Source organism: Capra hircus, chromosome 7 (assembly GCF_001704415.2).
Source record: "Capra hircus breed San Clemente chromosome 7, ASM170441v1, whole genome shotgun sequence".
NCBI classification, from domain to species: Eukaryota; Metazoa; Chordata; class Mammalia; order Artiodactyla; family Bovidae; genus Capra; species Capra hircus.
In genome coordinates this window covers 107708715-107724149 of record NC_030814.1, presented here as the reverse complement: position 1 = coordinate 107724149, position 15435 = coordinate 107708715, and the positions used below count along the sequence as shown (strand labels likewise).

The window sequence follows — 15435 nt, the reverse complement described above, 5'->3', positions numbered from 1 at the left end:
TTTCTTATTGTTCTTTTGTTCTTATTGATCTTACTTTTCTGATTATTGACTTTTAAGCCAACTTTTTCACTCTCCTCTTTCACTTTCATCAAGAGGCTTTTTAGTTCCTCTTCACTTTCTGCCATAAGGGTGGTGTCATCTGCATATCTGAGGTTATTGATATTTCTCCCAGCAATCTTGATCCAGCTGTGCTTCATCCAGCCCAGCGTTTCTCATGATGTACTCTGCATATAAGTTAAATAAGCAGGGTGACAATATACAGCCTTGATGTACTCCTTTCCCAATTTGGAACCAGTCTGTTATTCATGTCCAGTTCTAACTGTTGCTTCTTGACCTGAGTACAGATTTCTCAGGAGGCAGGTCAGGTGGTCTGGTATTCCCATCTCTTGAAGAATTTTCCAGTTTATTGTGATCCACACAGTCAAAGACTTTGGCATAGTCAATAAAGCAGAAATAGATGTTTTTCTGGAACTCTCTTGCTTTTTCAATGATCCAACAAATATTGGCTATTTGATCTCTGGTTCCTCTACCTTTTCTGAATCCAGCTTGAACATCTGGAAGTTCACGGTTCATATACTGTCGAAGCCTGGCTTGGAGAACTTTGAGAATTAGTTTCCTAGTGTGTGAGATGAGTGCAATTGTGCAGTAGTTTGAGCATTCTTTGGCATTGCCTTTCTTTGGAATTGGAATGAAAACTTACCTTTTCCAGTCCTGTGGCCACTGCCAAGTTTTCCAAATTTGCCCCCTAAGTAAAAACTTATTTCAAATTTATTTGATCCTTGAACAACACAGATTTGAACTGTAAAGGGCCACTTCTGTGTGGATGATTTTTCAGTACATACATACTACAGTGCTGTACAATCAATGGTGCTTTGAATCCATAAGTGCAGAACTGCATATTCAGAACTACAGATATGCAGTGCTGACTGCGAAGTTAAACATGGATTTTTGACTACATGGAGGGCCAGCACCACCAAAACCCTGCATTGTTAAAGGGTCAACTGTATAATGACTTAGTTAGATTTAAAGAAAAAGAATGGTAAAGGGTACACCATGAAAATATTAATCAAAAGAAATCTAGAGTAGCAATATTAATAACAGTAAACCTCAGAAACTTACCAAAGATAAAGAAGGATATTATATGATGATAAGAGGATCAGTTTACAAAGAGTACATAACAGTCCTGAATGTGCATGCTTCTAACAGCAGAACATTAAAATACATGAAGCAAAACTGAAAGAACTGAAAGGCAAAATAGACAAATCCGCAAATATATTTTACTTATGGACCTCAAAGATTCTCTCTCACTAAACATTAGAACTAGTCAACAGAAATGAGCAAGGATGCAGAACTGAACAGTGCCATCAAGCAGCTGGGTCTCATTGATGTTTACACAACACTTCACCCAGCCACAGAATACACTTTCTTTTCAGATGCACATGGAATATTCACCAAGATATATTATGTTGGATCATAAAACACATCTTAACAAGCATAAAAGCATTGCACTACAAATTATGTCTTCTGACCATAAATGAATTATATTGGAAATCAAATATAGAACAGTAACAGAAATTAAAAGATGCTTACTACTTGGAAGGAAAGTTATAACCAACCTAGACAGCATATTAAAAAGCAGAGACATTACTTTGCCAACAAAGGTCCGTCTAGTCAAGGCTATGGTTTTTCCAGTGGTCATATATGGATGTGAGAGTTGAACTATAAAGAAAGTTGCTGCTGCTGCTGCTAAGTCGCTTCTGCTAAGTCTCTTCAGTCATGTTCGACTCTGTGCGACCCCATAGATGGCAGCCCACCAGGCTCCCCAGTCCCTGGGATTCTCCAGCGAAGAACACTGGAGTGGGTTGCCATTTCCTTCCCCAATGCATGAAAGTGAAAGTGAAGTTGCTCAGTCGTGTCCCGCTCTTAGCGGCCCCATGGACTGCAGCCTACCAGACTCCTCCATCCATGGGATTTTCCAGGCAAGAGTACTGGAGTGGGTTGCCATTGTCTTCTCTGAAAGCTGAGCGCCGAAGAATTGATGCTTTTGAACTGTGGTGTTGGTGAAGACTCTTGAGATTCCCTTGGACTGCAAGGAGATCCAATCAGTCCATCCCAAAGGAGATCAGTCCTGGGTGTTCATTGGAAGGACTGATGTTGAAGCTGAAATGCCAATACTTTGGCCACGTGATGAGAAGAGCTGACTCATTTGAAAAGACCCTGATGCTGAGAAAGATTGAGGGCAGAAGGAGAAGGGGACAACAGAGGATGAGATGGTTGGATGGCATCACCGACTCGATGGACATGGGTATGGGTGGACTCCGGGAGTTGGTGATGGACAGGGAGGCCTGGCGTGCTGCGGTTCATGGGGTCACAAAGAGTTGGACACGACTGAGCAACCAAACTGAACTGAACAGAAAAGTCTCCAAAACACTTAGAAATTAAACAACACGTTTCTAAGTAATTTGTAGGTAAGTTAAGAGGGGAAATCTGAAGAGAAATTAGGAAATATTTTTTGCTGAATGAGAATGAAAATATCAAAATTTGTGGGATATGCCTAAAAAAAAAAGAATTGATAGCATTAAATTCTCACATTAGAAGGGAAGAAAGCCTTACGTCAATAATTAAAACATTCACCTTAAGAAACTAGACAAAGAAGAACAAGATAGAACCAAAGCAAACAGAGGGAAGGGAATATTAGAAATGTAGAAATCAATGACATTAAAAATAGACTGTGCCCACGGGGAACACTCAACATAGTAAAGCTATCAGTTCTCCCCGAATGAATCTACAGATTTGCTTCAGTTCCAATCAAAATCCCAGCAGGATTTGTTGTAGGTATAGACAAGGTCATTCTGAAATGTATATGAAAAGGCAAAGGAACTAGAATAGTTTAAAGCACCGAAATATGAGTAGTAAAAAACCAAGAATCTATTTATGACAATGCATGCCTGTAAAGAAGCTCTGCAGATTACCAAATGTTACTAATGAAATGCTGTTTGGCTTTGAGTTGTTCAGGGTGATACAGAGGAGATCTAAGTCAGGAAGATAGTCCTGTTTTTGGCTCTAGGAAGAATCTGAGACTCACCTCAGTCTGCCAGGCATGGTGGCTTGTGGTATGTAGTCCCTCCTTCCACTACCGAGGACTGGGAATCCTCCAAGTTGGGAGTCAGAGCTTGGACCTGTAATGCAAGTGTTCCCTCTCTGGGCCTCAACTTCTCCACCTCCTGGTCCACCTGTATTCTCACCTGGCACTTTGAGACTCAGAGGTAAATCCCCAGCCTCTGCATGGGACCTCTGTGGCCCAGAAAGATGGAGGAATCTAGAGGTGCACAAACATCCTGATTTTCAGAAAGAAGGCAGGAGCTGTGGGCAGGAAGCTAGGTTGCTGTTGACACTGGGCAGTCCTCACGCCCCTGTGCAGACCAGAGCTAGACAAGGTCAGGTACCTTCCCACTCCAGTCCCACCAATTCAGTGAGAAAATGAGGCCCAGAGGAGGGAAGCATTCCATCCCAGGCTACACCATATATCAGTGGCCAAAATAGGACCAGGATCTAATAGTCATCCATCCACTTACTCATTTTTTCATTTTAGATGTGTCTGGGGGTATAGTCACAGCTATGGTTTTTCCATTAGTCATGTATGGATGTCAGAGTTGGACCATAAAGAAGGTTGAGTGCCAAAGAAGTCATGCTTTCTAACTGTGGTGCTGGAGAAGACTCTTGAGAGTCCCTTGGACTGCAAGGAGATCCAGCCAATCAATCCTAAAGGAAATCAACCCTGAACATTCATTGGAAGGACTGATGCTGAAGCTAAAGCTCCAATAATTTGACCACCTGATGTGAAGAGTTGAGTCATTGAAAAGGACTCTGATGCTGGGAAAGATTGAAGGCAGGAGGAGAAGGGGGAGACAGAGGAAGAGATGGTTGGATGGCATCACTGACTCAATGGACATGAGTTTGAGAAAACTCCTGGAGATAGTGAAGGATAGGGAAGCCTGGCATGCTGCAGTCCACAGGGTCACAAAGAGTCAGGCATGACTTCGTGACTGAACAGCAACAACCATGTGCCTAAGCACAGTTCAGGCACTGGGGATGCTGCAGTGGACATGAAAGACTGTTCCAGGGTTCTTGATCTTATAGGGAAGCAGAGAAGAAGTAAGTAAATAAACAGACGTGAGAATTTTGGTAGGTATCAAAGACTGTGAGAAAATAATCCTGGTGATGAAGTGTCTAAGGCCTCCAAAGCACAGACCTATGCTGTGATCTGAGATGATCCAGTGTGCATTTCTCCTTTACTTTCACACTCACAACTTTTCTGACACCAGTTGGGTGTCCTACAATTCAGATATGTTTCCTAAGCACTCTTTCTCAAGAAGCTACTGGAGGATGAGCTCCATCAAAATGAGGAAATAAATTAGAAAAGGAGACATGAGCCACAGAAAGCAGGAGACCCAACGCCAGAGAAATGATGAGGGAATCCTTTGGAGGATGGTGAAAACTATTCCAGGATAGTGGGATTTGGACCATGACCCAAGTCAGACCATGACCCAAGATGCCTCCACTCACCTCCTCCAGCAGCCTCTGCCCAATGAGGGCAGTGCTGCTGTTTCCTTGCATGGCCAGAGTGTGCTTTCCCTCCGATTTTAAGACTAAGAAGTATGTTGCTTGGGGTAGATGCACAAGATGCTATAAAGCAAAGCGAGGGAACAATTAACATGAAAACTAGGATGGTTTTTGCCTAAAGGTTAGGGAGTAACCTGATTTATCAGGGAAAGTGCATAGGGATTTAATGGTACTGGAAATTGTCTTTTTCTTAGCCTGGGTAGAAGTCCACAGATGTTCACTCTTATTGTTATAATAATAATAAAAGTAATTCTTATTTAAATTGTAGATGCGTTTGAAGAATCTTTTGTGTTTAAGAGGAAAGAGTACCAAGAGAACATCTCTGTGGTGGTCTCCAAGCATGGCCCCATATTTACTCTGGTTGGACAACCTGGGTGGGTCCCTTGCTCATGGATGGGATGAGGGGGCTACCGGAGGAGGTGAGTGGAGGAGTCTTGGGTCACGGTCTGACTTCCTGAGGTGACAAGACCCTTTCTGGGGAACTTGCGAGTGAGGCCGTGACCAAGCCTTGGGAGACACAGGGCTCTCCGCAGTGTCTCAGCCTGGCAAGACTGAGGTGTCAGGCAGGCACTGGACATGCAGCAGAAGTCTGAGCAGTGAGAGGGGGCTGCTCTGTCGTTTCTATTCACTTTCATTCCCCAGTACCCTTTTTACCCCCTACTAGTCCCACCCCTCCCTAACCAGGTTCTAGCCAGTGGGGATAGGTGGTTCCTGGAGGTAAGGAAGCATGGCGGTTAGAAGGGTAAAACAAAACCACTTCACTGTAGTTTGGGAGAGCAACTGGCCAATGTAGTTTGATTCCCTAAGAAGGACTGGTGTCTTTCAGCCCAATTATGTCCCTTCTAGAAGTATGTCCTCAGGAAACAGTAAAGGTTATAGACTAAGAGTAAGGAACTGACCACGTGGATTATGGAGCAAGAGAGAGACCAACTTTCCCTCTTTGAAAGGCTCCGTTTTTACTTACTGACCTGTGGTAAATATTGGTGCTGTCAACCTGCACTCCACAGGTTGCCTGCAAGCTGAGGCCTGGGATTTCAGAAACCCTAGCTCCCCAAGATACGAAGCAGCAGGCTCTGTCAGCAAGTTGAGGGCCGTATGGAACACAAAAGCAACCCACGCCAGTCCTCTCCTCACAGTCAAGTATGTTGGCTGGCCTCCCAAAGGTAAGGCCAGGTGCATTCCCATGCTGGGTAAGTGCAACCTCTGGGCTCAGGTCTGGGGGAAACTCTAGCACCCTCACAGTATCCCTTCAAACAGCAGGGAACAGGGAGGAGCCCTTCATGAGACCCAAACTGAAAAGAGATGAGTATCGCAGCTCCAGGCTTTGTTTAGGGAGGGAGGGAAGGAGGACCACAGAGTTGGTTGGGCCTTGGACAAGATGCTGCCATAGCTCAGAGCAGCCAAGTGTGAGATGGCATAGTCCAGGCCCCTACCTCAGTTGGACCCTTACCTCCTCTGAGGTTCCAGTGAGGGTAGGGGAAGGGCTTGGCCATATGCTGCAACCTCTTCTTGAGCTAAGTCCTTTAGGGGCTGCTCAGGGGGTTTCCTGCCAGCTGGAGGCTGGGCCATGCTGAAATTCCCAGTAATCAGGTTGCCATCCTCAAGCTCTCAGCCTCTGAGCATAGCTCCCCTGCTAAATCTCTGAGCTGTGTCTGTCTTCCACTCAGCATTTGCCAATCTCCTTCCCAGGGCCAGGGGTAGGAGCTGGGTCCGGAGTCTGGAATCTGGGTAATAGTTACTAGCTGGTAACCTTGTCCACTCTACTTTACCTTGTAGGGCCCAGATTTGCTCACCTATGGAAGTGGACGATCATTCCCATATGGTCATTTTAAGGATTAAGTGACATGTGAGAACAAAAGACACGTAAAGCCTGATGTAGAATCTGTTTCTTCCTGAAGTAAAACCCCTGAGGGTCAGAACCTGTCTGGATCAGATGGGGCAAGTACTTGATCCAGGACCCTTGAAACAGCCCCAAGTTTAGCTCCCCTTCCCCTAGGACACAGACTTTCCCTGTTCCTTCCCAATCAGTCCCAATCCCAAAGATGCCCACGTGACTCTCTCAATCATACCGTGGGCCAGCAGAGGCTGAAGATGCCCTACCTGGGGAGCAGGTCCTGCCTGGACCCTGTGAGAAAAGCTTGGAATTTAGGTCTCTTCTTAGAGCTTCAGATAGCCACGCACAGACGGAAGTAAAACTGAAATATGGGCCCGAAGAGGCCATCTAGATGGGTTTCTCTTTCTTTCTTTCTTTTACAATTATTTTTAACTGGAGAACTGCGTTACAATGTTGTGTGCCTTTCTGCTGTACATCAGTGTGAATCAGCTATAAGTATACATATATCTCCTCCCTCTTGAGCCTCCCTCGCACCCACCCCCATGGGCGGCAAGAGCTCATAGCAGGGGAAGAGGAGGCCTTGGGCTTTCTCGATGCACACAGATTCAGGGACTGTGTGGCCCCAAACCCTCCCAAAAAGCTGCGAGGGGATCAGGAGCATCATCCTACAAGGGACCTCAGCTCTGTCCCAGAGCACACGTGGCCTTGACGGAGCTATGGAACAATATAAGATACTTGTTCCCACTAGTACTGATTTTGTTGGAGTTTTTTCCGTGGTTGGTTTCTGGAAAATCCAAGACTATTAGAATTAATGAGGTATAAAAATCCATATATAAAGCCTACTAGCAATACTCAAAGATATAATGGGGGGACATCAGGGAAGATGGTGGCATAGAAAGTACCAGGATTCCATCTCCATCTATATGACAGTAAAGCTAACATAATCCATCTAATGTAATTATTTTCACACTCTGGAGTCTATTTAAAGGCTTGCAACTAGAAGAGGAAGACTTAAACAGTGAGTCTTAATTAATTTTGGTCAGTTTCAGGTCTGAATATGCTAACAATATCCTCCGCCCTTCAGCCTCATGGCAGGCAGCCATGCCCATGGCGAGCAGTTTGTCCATGGTTTATGGGAGCCAGGGTGGGCAATAAAGCCCTTGTTCTCCAAATATTGGGGGCCTGAACTTTTATACTTATTGCTTCTGATCGTGGAGGCACAGATCCAGAAGCAAGCCAACTTAAACAATCCCAACTAGCTGAACAGGCTTCAGGGAATATAAAGAGCCAGAGTCTGGTTACCCCCTCTCTTCTTTTTTATTGTATTCCTCTTCGGGGAATCAGACATTCAAGGATTAGGACTTTTTATTTGTTACTTAATAAGCAGCCACATGTAGGGGAGAATTTTTAAAGTTACTGTACATGCCTGTAGAAAAGTGCAGGTTCAAAAAGATCCAGAATTTTAGGATCCCAGCACAAAGGCACCTTGCAGAAATTGAAGGAAAAAAAAAAAAAAACAGGAAACCCCGGGGAAATCTGATTTCCAGATTTCAGTTACTACATTGCAAGACTCAAACATCCAGTTTTCAACAACAAATAAAAAAATCTTAAGGCATACAAAGAAATGGACCATTGGAAGGAGAAAAAACACTAACACAAACCATCCCTGAGAAAGACCAGATGGTAGACTTATTCAACAAAGATGAGATGACCAGTTAAGAAAATGACTCAGAAACAAAATAGAAATATCAATAAAGAGATGGAAAACCTAAAAAAGAACCAAAAGAAATTTTGGAGCAGAAAAGTATAGTACCTGAAATAAAAAATTCACTAGATACATCCCAAAACAGATTTGAGCAGATAGAAAAATCAGTGTACTTGAAGATAGGATGATCGAGATTACTGAGTCTTAAGAAGTGAAGGAAATAAAGGAAAAATACTGAAGAAAAGTGAACAGAGCTGAAGGAGCCTGGGGAACACAAATAAGCAAACATACACAATGTGAGGCTCCCAGAAAGAGAGAGAAAGGAGCGTAGAGATTATTTGAAGAAATGATGGTTGAAAACTCCCCAAATTTGATGAAAAACATGATTATAAATGTTCAAGAAGTTCAATAAACTCCAAGTGAAATACACTCAAAGAGACACACGATGAGACACATTGTAACCATATAGTGAAAGATAAGACAAACAGAACATTGAAAGCAATGGGAGAAGCCTACTGCCACGTACAGGAGACCCTCAACAAAATTATTTTCAGATTTCTCATCAGAAACCTTGAATGCCAGAAAGCAGTGGGTTGATATAGTCCAAGTTCTGACAGTAAAAACATTGCCAACCAAGAATTCAATACATAGCACAAGTATCCATCAGAAACTAGAAAAAGAAGAGCAATCTAAACCCAAATCTAGCAGAATGAAAGCGCTTATGAAGATCAGAGACTAAGTAAATAAAATATGGAATAGAAAACAATTATAGAAAATCAATGAAACCTAAGGTTGTCTCTTCAAAAAGATTAACAGAAATGGCAAGCATTTAACTAGATTGACAATAAAAAAGGAAACTACTCAATTACTAAAGTTAGAAGTGAAAGTGGGGACATTACTTCCAATTCTACAGAAATAAAAATGGCGTATTAGAAAGTACTGTAAACAATTGTATGAGAACAGATTGGATAACCTCAATGAAATGTACAAATTCCTAGAAACACAAAACCTGTCAAGAATGAATCACAAAGAAAATCTAAATAACCCAGAAAGATGATATGAGGAGGGAGGTGGGAGGGGGGTTCAGGACTGGGAACTCATGTACACCCGTGGTGGATTCATGTCAATGTATGGCAAAACCAATACAGTATTGTAAAGTAAAAAATATATATATATATATATATATATATTTAATAAAAATAAATAAATAATAAAGAATGAATCACAAAGAAAATCTAAATAAACCTATAATTAGTAAGGAGATTGAATCAGTAATCAAAATCCTCCTGACAAAGAAAAGCCCTGGAGCTGATGGTTTCATTGATGATTTCTACCAAACATTTAAAGAAGCATTAACACCAATCCTTCTCAAACTTTTCTTAAAAAGAGGAGAGAGCACTTTCTTATTCTGTGAGAGCAGCATTTTTCTGATGTGAAAGCGAGACAAAGACACTGCAGAAAAAGAAAACTTTAGACCAGTACTTCTCATGAACACTGATGCAAAAATCCTCTACAACATACTATCAAATTGAATTCAGCAGCATATTAGAAGGACCCAATGGGATTTATTCTTAGAATTAAAAGGTGACTCTCCCTGGTGGAGCAGAGGTTAAAGCGTCTGTCTGCAATGTGGGAGACCTGGGTTCTATCCCTGGGTCGGGAAGATCCCCTGGAGAAGGAAATGGCAACCCACTCCAGTATTCTTGCCTAGAGAATCCCATGGATGGAGGAGCTTGGTGGGCTAGAGTCCACGGGTCGCAAAGAGTCAGACACGACTGAGCAACTTCACTTCACTTTCACAACATGTTAAAGTCAGTTAATGTAATACATTGCATTAAGAGAAAGAAGGAAAACAATCATTTTGATTGATGCAGAAAAATAATTTGACAAAATCCAGTATCCTTTAATGATAAAAACACTCAACAAACTAGGAATAGAAGGAAAGTACCTCTACAATAATAAAAGCCACTCGTGAAAAACCCACAGTTAACATTATACTCACTGATGAGGAACAAGACAAGGATACCAATTTTTGCCAATTCTTTTCAACATGTTGTTGGTGGTGTTCACTGGCAAAAGCATGTCCAAATCTGGGATCCCATGGACTGAAGAACACCAGGCTTCTCTGTCCTTCACTATCTCCAGGAGTTTGTTCAACCGCATGGCCATTGAGTTGAAGTCATCCAACCACCTCATCGCCTGTTTTTCCCTTCTCCTCCTGTCCTCAGTCTTTCCCAGGATCAGGGTTTTTTTCCAGTGAGTCAGTTCTTTGCATCAGGTAGCCAAAGTATTGAAGCTTCAGCTTCAGCATCAGTCCTTCCAATGAACATTCAGGGTTGATTTCCTTTAGGATTGACTGGTTTGATCTCCTTGCAGTCCAAGGGACTCTAAAGAGTCCTCCAGTACCACAGTTCGAAAGCAAGACTTCTTTGGTGCTCAGCCTTCTTTATGGCCCAACTCTCACATCCATACATGACTACTGGAAAAACCATAGCTTTAATTGTATTCAATATAGCTTTAACTCTGTTCAACATTGTGCAAGAATTTCTAGCCATCAACATAGCTTTAAATCTATTCAACATATTGCAAGAATTTCTAGCCAGAGGAAGCAAAAGAAATAAAAGGCAACTAAATTAGAAAGTAGTAAAATTCAGTTCAGTTCAGCTGCTCAGTCGTGTCTGACTCTTTGCAACCCCATGAATCGCAGCATGCCAGGCCTCCCTGTCCATCACTAACTCCCAGAGTTCACTCAATCTCATGTCCATCGAGTCAGTGATGCCATCCAGCCATCTCATCCTCTGTCGTCCCCTTCTCCTCCTGCCCCTAATCCTTCCCAGCATCAGAGTCTTTTTCAATGAGTCAACTCTTCGCATGAGGTGGCCAAAGTACTGGAGTTTCAGCTTTAGCATCATTCCTTCCAAGGAAATCCTAGGGCTGATCTCCTTCAGAATGGACTGGTTGGATCTCCTTGCAGTCCAAGGGACTCTCAAGAGTCTTCTCCAACACCACAGTTCAAAAGCATCAATTCTTTGGCACTCAGCCTTCTTCACAGTCCAACTCTAACATCCATACATGACTACTGGAAAAACCATAGCCTTGACTAGATGGATCTTTGTTGGCAAAGTAATGTCTCTGCTTTTGAATATGCTATCTTGGTTGGTCATAACTTTTCTTCCAAGGAGTAAGCATCTTTTAATTTCATGGCTGCAGTCATTATCTGCAGTGATTTTGGAGCCCAAAAAATATAAAGCTGTTTGCAAATGAATGACCTTATATGTAGAAAACCCTAAAGATTGCACACCAAAACAAACAAAAAAAATCTGTTAGAACTAATTAACAAATTCAGCCAAGTAACAGGATACAAAATCAACCCCAGAGAATTAGTTGTGTATCTATACACTAACAATGAATAATCCAAAAAGGAAATTAAGAGAAAAGCTCCATTTACAATATCATCAAAAAGAATAAGCTCAGAAACTTATATTGAGAAATCAAATCCGTTTAGCCCAGGAGGCAAAACACTTATACCCTGAAACCACAAAACTTTACTAAAAGAAATGGCACCAACAAATGGAGGCAACCTGTGTCATGGATTGGAAGACTTCATGTTGTTGAGATGTTAACACTATCCAAAGCAATCTGCAGATTTAATGCAACCTGTATCAAAATTACAATTGTTTTTTTTGCAGAAATAGAATACTATCTAAAATTTATTTGGCATCTTAAAGAACCCTGAATAGCCAAAACAATCTTAAAATAGAAAAACGAAGTTGTAGGAGTTGTACCTCCTGATTTCAGAATTTACTACAGAGTAACCAAATAAAGTAAAAATAAAAATTAAAAAAAAAAGTATGGTATTGTTGTAAAGACAAACACATGAACCAATGGAATAGAATAGATAGCCCAGAAATAAATGACAGTGTATAGTCAAACTATTTTTGAGAAGAATGCCAAGACCATTCAATGGGCAAAGAACAATCCTTTCCCAAATGATGCTGGGAAAACTGGATATCCACATGTCAAATAATAAAGTTGGACCCTTTTCTAAGGCCATGTATAAAAATTAGTGCAAAATGAATAAAAGACCTAGACATAAGAGTGGAAACTATAGAACTCTTAGAAGAAAACACTTGGGAAAAACTTCATGACCTTGCATTTGGCAATGATTTCCTATATATGACATCAAAGGCACAGGCAACAAAAGAGAAAAATAGATGAATTGGACTTCACCCAAATGAAAAACTGTGGTGCAGCAGAGAACACTGTCATCAGAGTAAAAAGGCAACCCGCGTAAAAGAGGAAGATATTTGTAAAACACAAAACTAGTGAGGCATTAATATCTGGAATATATAAAGAACTCTTCAAACTCAACAGCAACAAAAAAAGCTTAATACAAAAATTAGCCAAGAACTTGGACATTTCTCCAAGGAAGATGTATATGAATGGCCAATAGGCACATGAAAATGTGTTCGACATCACTGATCATTAGTGAAATAAAAGTCAAAACCATGATAAGATGGCATTTCATACCCTAATGGTGGCTACTATCAAAACTAAAGAAAATTGATATTAGCATGGACGTGGAGAAATTGGAACCCTTTTATTTTACATTGCTGGTAGGAGTGTAAAATGGACAGCTGCTGTGGAAAGCAGAGTGACAAAGGAGGGAGCCACCCAAATATCCACTGATGGATGAGGTGACGGTGAGAGCGAGGGTAATAAAGAAAATATAGTACGAACATACAGGGGAGTAATTATAAATATCCAGCCATAAAGAAAGGGAATTCTGACACATGCTGCAACATGAATGAACCTTGACGACCTCACGCTAAGTGAAATAAGTCAGTCCCAATAGGACAAATACTGCTGGGCAGCGTGGGTGGTATAGTGGGGAGCGTAGCTGCCTTCCAGAAAGACAAACACTGTGTGATTCCATTTATACAGGTAGCTGGAATAGTCAAATTCTTACAGAAGAAAGTGGGATGGTGCTGACTAAGACCTGGAGGGAGCGGAGCATGGGGAGTTATTGCTTGATGGACATAGAGGTTTATTTGGAGAAGATGGAAATTTTCTAGAAATGGATAGTGGTGATGATTGAGCAACTAAATGGTTAATGCCACTGAAGTGTACACTTCAGAAGAGTTAACTGGAAAAAACGAAAAAGGACCCACCTGTCAGTGCAGGACACAGAAGAGACATGGGTTTGACCCCTGGGTTGGGAAGCCCCTTGGAGGAGGGCATGGCAACCCACTCCAGGATTCTTGCCTGGAGAATCCCATGGACAGAGGAGGCTGGCGGGCTGCAGTTGGGGTTGCAGAGAGTCAGACATGAAGCGACTTAGCACCCAGGCACACCAGTGACACCACTGGACCTGGACTTCTCTTCTGGGATGCTTTTAGATTACTACATTGCAGAGAAAAAGGAAGTAGATTAGGGGTTGTTTGATGACCACCAGCTTGTGGCTGATTGCCTAGTAACTGCTAAGGGGATGAGGGTTTCTTTTCTGAGAGTGACAGAAGTATTCTAAAATTAGCTTGTGGTGAGGGTTGGACAACTGTGTGAATATACTAAAAACACTGAATTGTTCACTGAGTGAGTGGACTCTATGGTATGTAAGTTATATTTTAGGAAAATTGTTTTAAAAAGCAAAAAAAAAGTAGTTAAAATGGCAAATTTTACATTAAGCAAATAACTGTATGCTTAACAATTTCTGAAAAAGATATAATGGAAGAGAGGGAAGGAAGATTGGAATTCAAATATGTAAATGTGTAAATGTCTCCTACACAGGAAAGCAAAGGCAGAAGTGACTCTGATTTGAAGTTGTGACCCACCACAAGGATAATCGCCAGCAGCTATTGATAGCTGGTTTCAGGAGCACCAGCCACAAAGCCAGACGAGCAGGGTAGCGGGCCATTAGGCCACAGCCAGCTCGGACAACCTGGAGAAGCACAGGAGTACCGTCGACAAGGCCTTCTGGCACAGATCTCCATTGGCATTTGGAGCTGCTACTCACATTGTGTCCTAGGCCCTTGCAGGTGGTGAGTGCCCGTGGGGAGGGCTGAGCCTGGTGGTCCTTTCTTCTCCATGCCCGGTACTGTGCTGAGCGCTTTGTGTACATACTCTCACCAGCTCCTCTGCATAAATGGAAGAGGAGAGATTCTCTTCCTGTTCTCAGTGCGCAAGGGCGCTCTTCAGGGCCACTTTCTAGGAGTGTCCTCTCCCTCTGTCCCCTTGGTCAGGCCAGACCCAGTGCCCACTCAGGAAAGGATGCTTGAGAGAGCATCTCTTCTCCTGTCCCCTGGACGCGCTGCACTGGCCAGCTGCACGTGTTTCTTCCATGGGTTCTTCAGAGTTCCATTTACGGCAGCCTTTTTATGCCAACGAGCGGTGCTGGGGGTGGGAGCAGCAGAATGGGCCTTGTAGACTGGCCACCCAGAAGCCAGAGATGTCGTTTCTAATTAGGATTTGGAACAGGTTCCAGGGAGAAGATCCCAGGTGTGTGGCAGGAGAAAGCAAACCTTGCTGGCCTCAGAAGGGTTCTGTTAATATTTAGTGGGACTGGCCTCCAGTTTGGGCTTTGCGTGAGGGGCAGAGGTGGCACCCACCCCAGAGCTGACCAGCATACCCCACTAAGCACTGGCGGCCCCCGTGTGTCCACACGTGCAGCCACTTGCCCACTGAGGGACAGGAGACAATTTTGTGAAATATTTAGTTTCATCAGCTGAAAACTGGACATTTACAACTCTGCTGGAAAGGTGCAATAAAGCTGGGGCTGCCCCGGCTGCTGTCTCCACTGGTTCCCACACCCCCAGTCCCTATTCCCCCATACCATGTGCCCTTAGGACAGCCCTCTGTGGGGCTCCTTCTGGTACCCAACCTCAGCTTGGACTCTCCAAGTCCTTCTGTACCTACTTTCAGGGCCAGGTCACCCGGAGGACAGAAGAAGTCAGAAACAGGCTGGGGCCAAGGTCTGCCGGGGGTGGTATCCGGGGTAAGGTGAGCAGGGTGATGGGGAGATGAATCCCTGGAAGGCCCCTGGAGTGAGCCTGCAGGACTCCACAGTTAAGACTGTGGGGGCAACTTGAATGTCACATGGGGGATGGTTAATTAGTCACAGGCTTGGCCAGGACTTGTTTCCGCATCTGCCCCTAAGGCTTCATTCAGGAAGACTGGTCAACAGGGATATATGTAGTGCTGTCCACTGCACTCTCATGGATGGGCCCCTGCTGCAGGCTGGGCCCTTGACCTAGTACTGCATCAGAAGACGTGCCTG

At 43.1% G+C, this 15435-nt stretch overlaps 1 protein-coding gene across 3 annotated transcripts in view; it reads left to right on the top strand.

Annotated features, from left to right (window-relative positions):
• The window catches only part of RASGEF1C (RasGEF domain family member 1C), a 100364-nt gene that overhangs the window by 47412 nt on the left and 37517 nt on the right, over positions 1–15435 (top strand). For 2 of the 3 annotated variants that reach the window (XR_001918389.1, XM_018051617.1), the window contains exons 2-3: positions 5631–5786; positions 13950–14200. The gene's annotated coding sequence lies outside the window, so the exon portion shown is untranslated. The remainder of the gene's footprint in view (positions 1–5630; positions 5787–13949; positions 14201–15435) is intronic. The other variant, XR_001918390.1, reaches the window with a different exon arrangement.